The sequence below is a fragment of the Onychostoma macrolepis genome, chromosome 16 (assembly GCF_012432095.1).
Source record: "Onychostoma macrolepis isolate SWU-2019 chromosome 16, ASM1243209v1, whole genome shotgun sequence".
NCBI classification, from domain to species: Eukaryota; Metazoa; Chordata; class Actinopteri; order Cypriniformes; family Cyprinidae; genus Onychostoma; species Onychostoma macrolepis.
This window is the reverse complement of record NC_081170.1, coordinates 21,535,334-21,548,330: the sequence shown is the minus strand read 5'-3', so window position 1 is coordinate 21,548,330 and position 12,997 is coordinate 21,535,334.

Genomic DNA, 12,997 nt, shown 5'->3' with positions numbered 1-12,997 from the left:
AAATCCCAGGTGCAATAATAATAATAATAATAATAATAATAATGAGGTGTTTAATAAAAACTATGTAAAGGCAAGGTGAGGCTACAAATAAGATTAATTGGAATTCAAGTGGAAATGTTTTACAGTGTCATCTTGTCTTGAGCATTAGCACCTCTAGTGGGTGCAAATATAATGACACTTTCAGGCAAAACATTTTTAATCCCTGATTTCTTTGACTGCAAGTTCTCATAAAGTGAATCTAGTAAAACAGCAGGTTTATGTAAAGAAATGTTATATTATTAATATAATATGTGGGGTCAGTTTATGTAGTACTTTTATATCAGGCATATGCAGAATGCATAAATGAAGTCTCTATTTATTGACTTGCCAAAGGGTCAAAAAGTTTGGGGAATGCCAGAAGGTCACAAGCACAGTGACTTTGCTGAATTAAATGTCAGATGGGAGGAAATTTCTATATTTGCAAACTGCTGTTTGAACTGGGGTCAGTTTTATGAGGGAGGCTGTGTCATCTTGTGATCTGAATGTCCGATTTAGGACTTTCCATTACTCACTGGCAATACTACAGTATCTCAAAAACATTTGGATCTGTAAGCCACATTTAAACATGCATTGAAAGAATTATCACTAAAGATATTTTAGATAATGCGGTAATAAACCAAGCATTGTTTTTTAGAAAGAAGCATGCACAATGTTCAAGCAAAGGTTGTTAGATTTTAAATGATAAAACAGTATTTGTGATGTGTTGAACTACTGCTAGGAATTTTGATGAGAAATGAATTCAGACGTCCACTAAAATAATCAACATTTAAAACTTGACAACACTTAAAAGACTGACAACAGTTAGAACTAATAAAATGGCTCAGAAAAGTGAAATTACTTCTGAGAAAAGGTCTAAAATGTGTTGTTATGCAATTACATTCTGACATAGTTATTTGTTACTTAGGTGTCCAAAAACTTTTATTTTAGCCTATAATCAATAACCGTGTTCCCTTTGCACACTAAGTTTTATTAAATATGTGATAAAATGTACTATTGGTCTTCAAGATTGGTCTCCATTTCTGCAATTTATGCTTAGTAGATGCTTTATTATCAAATTTACTTTTGATTATATTACAAATTATTCATAAAATTAGATAAGTGTTTTTGTTTTGTAGGTGAAAGTGACAAAAACAGATGAAAAGTGACAGATGAAAGTACTTTCAAGCGCTATAATAGATGTCATGCACCAGCGGTCCAGTAGAGAGTAGTAAGTTCCCAGAGAATGAGGGAAGGTTTTGTTTCTTTTCTTTGAATCGCTCTGGCACTGTGTTACTGGCAAGCATTTTTGGCACTCTCCATCCCAGACTCATGGAAGCAATTCAAGACATCATTTAGAGGAGGAGGAGGAGGAACTCAAAGGTTCCTCAAGAGGCCATTAAAACATGTCAGCAGAACATCCTGCATTAGATTCCCACAGTCAAAACGAATTCAAGGTAAATCATGTAGTTTTGAAAGGCACATGAAATTGCTGCTATTGTATTTCTGTATTTATGGAGATGCATCCCTCATGTTTGCATGGGGCTATTTATAACGGTGTATGATTATAAAATCGTTTGACAGTCGTTTGTTTTGGTCTCCGGTGTAGCACAAAGACTTTTCACTGGCTCAGCTGGAATTGATTCCAAAGGAAGGATTTTGCGCTCTTTTGAAATTCTAGAAACAATAATTCTCCCATGAAAATCACTTTGATTCTATAACTGGGCTGAACCGTTGTCATTCATGCAACACTCATCCAAATTTTTTTCATTAAAAGGTTTGCGTTTGGATTCATTTATTTGTTTACTTTCTAGTATTATTTCATTTTGAGACTCTATATGATTCAAGAACATCTTTAAACTTCAAAGAGCCACAGTGAACTGAGAAGTGTAGTGCCTGACCCTTACTAAGAGATCCATTAGTAATCGAGAATGAAGTTTTACAGACCATCTGAATGGTCACTGTTATATGAGAGATATAGAGTGGTTGACCCCGAGTCCTCCTCATGACGTTTAAACGGATAGCCCAGACAAGGCACCTCGCTGGAGGATGTTATTGTAAGGATTATCCAAACTTTACTGGCTGTGAGTGTGAGGCATCATTTAATTACACAACAGAAAAGCAGACAGATAAATGAATAAGAATGAATACTTGTCTGAGCGAAATCCCAAAGAGCTTATCTGGTTTATGACTACACATCCTGTGAGACTAATATTGAGTATAGTGTTCATTTCGTTAACGAAATGTTCGTTGACCAGCTTTTTCCCTATGACTAAAACGAGACTAAGATGAAACGATAATGAGGTCAATAAACGATAACTATGACTATAACAACATGCAATTTAGTCGACGAAATAAGACGAGACTAAAATGTATTCAAAAAAACTAAAAACCAAAAACCTTTTTTTATTTTCGTCAAAAAAAGGGGACAAAATCTTATTGCTGACTGCTCTATAGAGCCAGTGTCAATTATGTCAACTCGCTATAATAACACGGACTCTGAATACTGATTTACACTGCAAGTGTTCATGTCGTTCAAATCAACACCAGAATCAACACTTTTCAACACTGGAAAATTAACACCATAAAAACAACTCTTAACAACACTGGAAATTTTGCTGTGTACAGCGCGAGCTTTCATGAGTGCGGTTGCCAGATAATAAGAGTTCAAATCCCCGAATCAGAGCTTCACTGTTACAAGGATACATTTTCTGCCAGGTGTTTTGCTTATTGTAAGCAATCTGGCAAACCATATCTCTCAAACCGTGCGCACGCGCTCGCTCCTCATTGCGGGAGCGCCGCCGACGATGATCTGAAAACACCGACAAATAAGCATGAGTTTAGCGATCAAGTGTGACTCAGCCTGAGATCTCGACTGCATTGTTGCGACTGTGGTTGGTGTATAAATGCACTTACTCAGCCGCTGTTGTTTTAATAGAGAAATAGGCTATATTGCAATTTGGACTTAGTGGAATTACTAGGAATTTCACTGTTGTATCGTTAGTTTTAGCTGTTTTCATATTGTAGACAGAGAGATTGCATAAGTCTTTGGTATTAATTTATATAATAAAAAGCCTAATAAATCAGTACACTAGATTAGGTAAAATACACCATGTATGTGTCCACATCCTATGGATTTGTGCTTACTGGTGAAACATTTCACAAATCATACCTGAAATGCAAAAGTAAATTTCTCAAATGACAACAATCATTACGATTATAATCTTGAGCAAACATCATTTTTCATCAGTTTAAACATTATACAGAATGAGAAAATGTGACTAGGATTTCATTGACTAAAACCTGACTAAAATACTCATACATTTCATTGACTTAAATTTGACTAAACAAAAACAGGACAAGGTTGTCTAAATGTGATAACTAAAATGTACATTTGAGTAAGACTAAGATTAAACTAAAAATGGCTGCCAAAACTAATACTGTACTCTTAATTAATAATAATCTTATTGCTAAAATGTCAAGTTTTCATTGACTGAAACTAGACCAAAATACTTCAGGTTTTCTTTGACTAAAACTAGACTAAAATGTTGAGACTTTTAGTCGACTAAAACTAAATAGGATAAGGTTGACTAAATATGATAAAAATTAACAAGGACATTTTAACACGGGACTAAGACTAAAATTGAAATAGCTGACAAAATGAACACTAGTTGAGTACTAAATATTCCATATTGTGTGTCAGGATAGATAAAGTTGTTGGCAAATTTAGCAGGCCTATTCCATTAAGTTTCAGTTACAATGTGTGTATTTACTTGCCATTTGTTTTTGGGTTATTGTTTTTTTTTAAATTAATTTATTTTATTTTATTTTATTAATTTTGTTTTTTGTGATACCATTGAGTACTTAAGGCCGTAACTAGCATACTTCTCTATTTCAGTTTTTCCATGATCTCTTTCATGGTTTGGAAGTCCGTTTCTGCCACTGAATAATAATAAAAAAAGGCCATTGCAGCTTTTATCTCACAATTCTGACTTTTTTCCTTGCAATTGCGAGATTACAATTTAACAAAAAATTTTCTCAGAACTGAGTGATATAAATTCGCAATTGCGAGAAAAAACTGATATAAGAATTGCGAAAGATAAATTCTGAGAAATAAAGTCGCAATTCTGAGAAATGAAGTGATAATTGTGAGATAACTCGCAATTCTGCCTTTTTTTTTTTCGTCCTTTTTCTCAGAATTATCAGATTTAAACTAGCAATTGCGAGTTATAAAGTCCAATTCTGAGGGGAAAAAAGACTCACGTGTTCTCAGAATTGCGAGTTTATATCTTGCACTTCTGTGAACAAAAGTTACAATTATGAGATTTAAACTCTCAATTCTGAGTTTTTTTCTCACAATTACAAGTTTATAACATGCAATATTGACTTTATAACTCACAAATGCGAGTTTTTATCATGTAATTCTGAGAAAAAAGTCAGCCGCTTTTCCACTATCGGCCGAACGGTTCTAAGAACGGTCAGGTACGGTTCCAGTTGTTTTTCCACGTGAGCCTGGTACGGCGCGGCACGATTACAAACCGTTCTCGGCCCGGTTAGACAACCGTGCTGAACCGTGCTGGTAGAGTGCGTGTGCGTGACCTCGCCACTCGGGATCTGTCACTTGTCTGTTGCCTGGCTGCTAGTTTCTCCTTTGCTTGCTAAGCCGCTATTTTGAGCAATGTAAACACAAATTAATAATAAAATCTAAAGACATTTCTGATCATCCTCCATAACGCGGTGGTTATTTACACCTCATATCATATGTAAACACTTGTGTTACCATGGCAACGACTGACGCATTTGAATTGCATTCCAAAGAGATCCGTTATCAGCCCCGCAGTGGAAAACGAAACCGTATCCGTGCTGACTGGCACGGAACGGAACGGAACGGTTAAGCAAAGAGAACCGTTCGGCCCGATAGTGGAAAAGCGGCTATTTATTCTAGAACTGGGCTGCAGGACTTTATTTCTCAGAACTTTATAACTTAACATTTTACAATTCTGAGAAAAAAGTCAGTTTATTTTTTATTCTGTGGTGGAAGCAGGCTTCAACATCATTAAGTCCGAAGCTTTAAGGTTTGAAAAGGATTCAAAAACACTGTAAAAATGGTCCACGTGACTAGGCCTTCTGAAGACATCTGCTGGGTAGATAACTTACAAATTGTACTACATTGCTGACTCCAAATTATGTGACAAAAATTGTACTTAGTAACATAATCCATTACATATTTAAGGTAATATAATTAGACTGCTTTTCGATTGCTTTCAAACCATGAATATGCAAAGGTGTTACTTAATTATTAACTTATTACCTTAAAATCTCAGGGGTTTTTTTCCAAGTAAATTTATAGGTGAAAGGTTTGGCTGACAAAACAATTTGGGTACACTGCATTACATGTAAATATAAGAAATAATGTGAATTTGTGCAGTTTAATGTGTTTGAAAGATAAAAGCCCTCCAAAGACATAGTAATGATTAAATAACTATTTAATTAAATAATTAATCAATTAATGATAAATAAAAATGAATGTGTTTATCAGTAGTATTACAATGTTGAAATTTTGAGAAAACACTTCTTAAAATTGAGATGAAAGTTTGGAACAACATGACAGTGGTATTTTCATTTTTTGTGTGAACTATACTTTTCAGACGTAATGGATTAGAAACTGAAAACAATTTGTGAAAAATATATAATGGGTCTTTGTTGTGTGTCCCTTTAGGCAGTCATTTCCATAGATTTTGCAAATGGAGCCATGACTATACTGCTACCAGCCTCTGGTAAAATTCAATCTCCATAGAGGATAGAAATATCCACAGAGACAGGGTTCAGAATGTCAGTGAAATCCGCCTCAATGACTGCCTGGGAACAGGTGGTTTACATCGCAGGTATAAGGTCTCAGTAGTTGCTCTTTTGGAGTTGTAGAAAAAATGACAAGACAAAGACAAATCTAGGCTGAAACATTGTGATAAATGCATTGCACATTTCTTTCAAAAGTCCATTGATATCCAGGGACTTATTTGTTTTCTTCAAAGACTGTACTGACGCCATTAAGGCCAGAGACTAAATGTTTGTATAATTAATCCCAGTCCTGAGAACAAGACTTGTGTTGTCATCATAAATAAAATGATTTATGCAATGCATTTAATAAAGCAGATTTGTTAATGAGAAACATAATGAGGAACATAATTCTTGCTCCACTTCTATCGCAATCTTCAAGCTATGTGAAAAAGAAGTGGTCAGACTTCTGCCATCATTACACCCACTTGTTGTCTGGAGCAGAATGGATGATTTATGGACACTCCTTTGAATGCCATTTTGGTTACCTGACTCTTAAATTTCACAGGGTACCCAAAATAAGTGGCACAGTTGGTGGGAAGAAAAAGCAAAAGTGTTGTAGACACCAACTGAGAGGCCCACAGGTAATGCCAAGCCCCTGGAGATGGAGCTCAAGATGTTGTCCTGAATCATGGTTAGTGTTGGATTACTGGTCATAGTGACAACACGATTACCACACAATGGATGTGCCTGGGCAAAGAAACTGAATATCTTATACCTGCCAGACTTTGTTACATTGAGAAACCTGCAGCAAAGCACGCACAAATTCATCCACTGAGGAAAAAAGAACCAGGTAAAGTAAAACTCTAAACATGCTTTTTCAAAAGTATAGTTAGTGGATCTATTTCTGAATGTTATGTCATTACACATTCTTAAGAAATGTGTAATAACATTAACACTTTATTTTAAGGACCAATTCTTACTTTTAACTAGCGTGCACTAACATATTCGTTGTTTAGTACTTATAAAGCACACATAAATGCCTTATTCTGCATGACAATATTTTAGATCCTTAATGCTACCCCATACCTAAACAACTACTTTACTAGCTATTAATAAGCTGCAAATTAGGAGATCACTGAGGAAAAAGTCACAGTTAATAGTTTGAACCTTAAAATAAAATGTGATCATAAGATATTCACCAGGAGAAAAACCCCCAAAAAACCTACACACACACACACACTCACACTCATGTCTGGTTTGCTATCCTTGTGGGGACTCTCTATAGGCGTAATGGTTTTTATACTGTACAAACTGTATGTGCTATTGTCCTACACCAACCATACACCTAAACCTACCCCTTACAGGAAACTGTCTGCATTTTTAGATTATCAAAAAAACACCATTTAGTATGTTTTTTTAAGCCTTTTGATTTACGGGGACATAGGCAGTGTCCTCATAAACCACCTTCAAATTGTAATACCTCTGTCATACCCATGTCATTATACAAATTTTGTCCCCGTAAACCACAAAAGCCAGTACACACACACACACACACACACACACACACACACACACACATATATATATATATATATATATATATATATATATATATTGTATTGCCAAGACTTTTGGGCAAATATTCTGTGGACTGATGCGACAAAACTTGAACTTTTTGGAAGGTGTGTGTCCCGTTACATCTGGCGTAAAACCAACACAGCATTTCATAAAAAGAACATCATACCAACAGTCAAACGTGGTGCTGCTTTGCAGCTTCAGAACCTGGATGACTTGCCATAATTGATGGAACCATGAATTCTGCACTCTATCAGAAAGTCCTGAAGGAGAATGTCCGGCCATCAGTTCGTGACCTCAAGCTGAAGCGAACTTGGGTTCTGCAGCAGGACAATGATCCAAAACACAGCAGCAAATCCACCTCTGAATGGCTGAAGAAAAACAAAATGAAGACTTTGGAGTGGCCAAGTCAAAGTCCTGACCTGAATCCTATTGAGATGCTGTGGCATGACCTTAAAAAGGCGGTTCATGCTCGAAAACCCTCCAATGTGGCTGAATTAAAACAATTCTGCAAAGAAGAGTGGGCCAAAATTCCTCCACAGCGATGTGAAAGACTCACTGCCAGTTATCGCAAATGCTTGATTGCAGTTGTTGCTGCTAAGGGCGGCACAACCAGTTATTAGATTTAGGGGGCAAGCAGTTTTTCACACAGGGCCATGTGGGTTTGGATTTTGTTTTCCGATCATAATAAAAAATTTCATTTAAAAACTGCATGTTGTGTTTACTTGTGTTATCTTTGATTAATATTTACATTTGTTTGATGATCTGAAACATTAAAGTGTGACAAACATGCAAAAAAAAAAAAAAATCAGGAAGGGGGCCAACACTTCTTCACACCACTATATATATATATATATATATATATATATATATATATATGTGTGTGTGTGTGTGTGTAAAAGTGTGTAAATAAATGAAAAAAACTTATTTTGTGAAATATTATTGCAATTTAAAATAACAGTTTTCTATTTTAACATACTTTAAAATATTTTTTTTTCTCTCTTTTTTTTTTTTTTTTAAAGAAATTAATACTGTTTCAACACTCATAATAAAACAGCATATTAGAATGATTTCTGAAGAATCATGTGACACTGAAGACTGGAGTAATGATGCTGAAAATTCAGCGCTGCGTCATAGAAATAAATTCTATTTTAAAGTATATTAAAATAGGAAACCAATATTAGAAATTGCAATAAGATTTCACAATATTACTGTTTTTTTTCTTCTGTAGTTTTGATTGAAAAAATACAGCCTTGATGAGCAGAAGAGACTCCCTTAAAAAACATTAAAAATGTTACTGATCCCAAACTTTTGAGAGGCAGTGTGTATATATATATATATATATATATATATATATGTATGTGTGTGTGTATGTATGTGTGTGTATATGTATGTATGTGTGTATATATATGTGTGTATGTGTGTATATATATATATATATATGTGTGTGTGTGTGTGTGTGTGTGTATATATATATGTGTATGTATATATATGTATATATATATATATGTGTATGTATGTATATATATATATACACACACACACACACACACACATATATATGTGTGTATATATATATATATATGTATATATATGTGTGTGTGTGTGTATATATATATATATATATATATATATATATATACACACACACATATATGTATGTATATATAAATATATGGTTAAAATGGATAAATAATTATCATTATTTGCAATAATAATTATTGCATTCTATTGAAAGCACTTATTTTTAGCAATAAAAATGAAAAAGGTATACAGTTCCAGATAATACTTTTAAACATTTCTTACAAGGGCAGTATAAAGACAGCTGTTTAATTTCAGAAGCAATTAATTTTGTTGTCTTTTTAATGTAACATTTTACAATAACAACTTCCTTGCACGTTTTTATCTATCTATCTATCTATCTATCTATCTATCTATCTATCTATCTATCTATCTATCTATCTATCTATCTATCTATCTATCTATCTATCTATCTATCTATCTATCTATCTATCTATCTATCTATCCTGTATACACCGCTGTCCAAACATTTTGAGAAGATTTTAACTGATTTTTAAAAAAAGTCTCTTATGCACACAAAGGCTGCATTTATTTGATCAAAAATACAGTAAAAACAGTAATATTGTGAACTATTATTGCAATTTAAATAACCGTTTAAATATAGATTTTAAAATGTATTTTATAACTTTCAGCACCCATGTCATATGCTCCTTAAGAAATCATTTTAAATGCGCTGTTCTGGTGCTCAAGAAATGTATTATTATTATTATTATTATTATTATTGAGAACAGTTGTGCTGCTTAAAATAGTTGTGTACACCATGACATCATTTATTTTAAATAGGAAACTTTTGTAAATGGTTTTGCTGTCATTTTTTAAAATCAATTTAATGCATTCTTGGTGAATAAAAGTACTAATTTTAAACATTTTATTTTAGGAAGTGAAAGAATATTTGGCATCAAAAAGTTTAAAAACCACTTATTGTATCAACAGAGATTGACAGAGTTGTTTGGAGAGCTTTGACGTTTTGAAGAAATATCACTGTAAAGACATCTGAAATGACTGATGTCTATAGCGTCTAGAGCTGAAAGATTACAATGCTTTTCAAAGGGCAATGTGTAATAACTGATTTATGTCTCCTGGACTCCTGTGAAGGTACCAGGAGATCATTCTCTGCAGGGAAAAACTAAATCCTGTATGTAAACTACCTGGGTCATACCTTCTGCTCTCTAACACCAGCCATATGGGGAAATGGCAAGCACATGTGGTTTAGATAGGGACGCAGTGTTAGTCCTGCTCCATGCGTTCTCAGAGCAGTTACCACAGAGCAGGACTGTTACATGGGCAAAACCAGCCCAATCTTACAGCGACCACATGCAGAGAGGACAGAAAAATCAACACACATGTTTGGAGTAATATGAAGGAGATCTCCATGTATTAAGTTGAGGCCACATGCTTCTGTGACTCACTGAGAATATAGTTTCATGGTGGAAGCGCTGCTGATCTGATCATGGGGGTCCATCACTGAAAGCTTGATAATTTGATGGAGGAGAACTAAATTGACAGATGTTTAAAATTTGTTGGAACTACTTAAGGTTTGTGCTTTCCCTTTCAATGTATACACATTTACCACATTGATGCACCAGTCTGGCTCCAGGTTTTAATGGAATAAATGAAAGTTTGGTTATCATTTACTCAACCTCATATCATTCCAAACCTGTACGACGTTCTTTCTTGTGAAAGATATTTTGAAAATAAATAAATAAATGCTGTGTGACACTTTATTTTACAGTGTCCTTCATTCTCAGAATAAAAGGTATAAATGCTGTCACTGAGAAAATACTGTTACTGCCCAGTGACAGCTTTTGTACATTATTTTTTATTAGAGTGTTTTTACACGTTGCTTACTATAGTAATAACGGTACATTATGCACAATTACAAGCAACTAACCCCAACCAAACTCTAATCTTAACCCCAACCCATGTACATGTTGTTAATTAATATTACCGGTAGTCAGTACTTGTATATAATTGTATAATTGCACTATAACAAGGCCACCTTAAAATAAAGTGTAACCAAATGTAAACCACAAATGCAAGTATGTGTGTGTGTGCATGCAATTAAAGTTAATGTGGTCCATTATATCTTCTTTTGTGTTTCTGTAGAAATAATACATTTTTAAAATTCAAATAGTTAATTATTAATTGAAACACATATAAACATTTAATCATAAACAAAAACAACATGAAATTCTTTATGCTTAAGTTATTCGTTGTGTTTTAGTGTTTCGCAAAGAGCAGATTCACAATGTTACTTAGTTTAAATTGTACGTAATTTAGGTTTAATTGACTTGCTAATTTTGTCACGTTGATATTATAAGGTTCTAGCTGACATTTTTGTTAAAATTGAGTTATTCACATATTCTATGACAAGTTATTACATTATATGAAGTTTTGAGGCTGTTTATTTAGAAAACAAAAAGGTTTTATCTACAATATCGAACTCTAACTTTGTTCTATTGGGGAGCCAATCAGCACTTCGAATGCAGACAAAAGGACCAATCAGGATCAGCTTTCCTTGTCATTGCTCTGTGACAGCAGGAAAGATTAAATGTGAAATAGGCCTATTTGAATATAAAATATTTTTAAATTAAATATAGTCAGTGAAAATTTCGTTCAATGTTTATTAAACTTGCTGAAGCACTGTCTGTTTTCTTGCAGTTTTTACAGTCTTAAGCAGTTCATTGCACACTGAGTCCGAAATTTTCTCGTGCGTTTTTCTGTTTTCTTATTTTCGTATTCTTCATCCTTTCCTATGAAATACATGCTACGGATACGAAAATGCAGAAAATCGAACCTGATACAAATTTTTTTATGACGGACGAAAGTTTCGGAGGCAGTGTGTAAACGTGATTGACACAACGTGAGCTCGTATTTATTTTTTTGCAGAAATTTCGGACGGACAATGACCTTTACAATGTCTTAAATTGTACAATATTATGCCTTAAAGTTCAAATAGTCAACTATTTAATTGATGGGGTCTTAATTACAACAATTAACATTAGCATGTTATTTCGGACATATTGATCTCTAAAGAAAAAGCCATTTTACCTGTCCCACTTTCTGTGGAATAAAGTCCTGGTCAGATGTATTACAGTAGCTGCTTTCTGTCTAAACCAAAGGAAACTTAAACTAACGGTTCCTCACCATATTCCATCACCCACCATATTCCTATCTAAACTTAATATCTGCACTGGACAAAATATTTAGCACTTTGTTTGAACAAAGAAACTTTTTTTATCCTAAAATATGAAATAAATGTAATAGAAAGCATTGAATTTAGCTTTCTCATATACACGTCGACACAGTTACAACACTAATTTGATGTTTTAAAACAAATGATAAGTAAACTGTTTGTGTTTCTTGAAAATTATTGCTTCGATTAATGTTTTGCAAGATAGGAAAGTCCAAGTGGAAAGTGATTTTTCTTTTTCTTTTAAAGAATTAGAAGGTTCTATCTGCATTTGACCTGTTCCAAAAATCCCCGTTTACAAATTTAAGAGGATTTTGATACAATACATTTAGAATACTTTTAGGGTCTCTGTCATTTTTATGTATGAACGAGACTTGTTCCCCATATAATTTTTGCCATATTGAATGCAAAAACTTTGAAGCTCAATATCTCAAAACCGCTCAGAATGCAGATATATTTCCAAGGTGGTGATTTGTGTCATTTTGTGCAAGTGTAGGTTGTATTAATATGTTTATGTTGGGTGTATACCTGTTTAATCCCATATGTATGTGATGTGTTTGAGTGAGTTCCTTGCTGGGAAAGCACCTCAGTACTGTTCAGCTTCAGCTCACACAACTCAAGCAGATCAGTCCCCAACATTATTGACTGATTGAATTATTTCAAACAATCAAATTGTTTTTTTAGTCTTCTTCAAAAAACATTGTTATTACATTAATATCTTGCGATATTATTTTGCATGGTGGATGACTGGGTGTGTATGTGCGCGTTGTTTAGCTGGGGAAGAGGTGACAGCAAGATGCACTATGGGAAGAAGGCAGGCTGATGGAGCCAGTGTTATGCTCTGGACAATCTTCT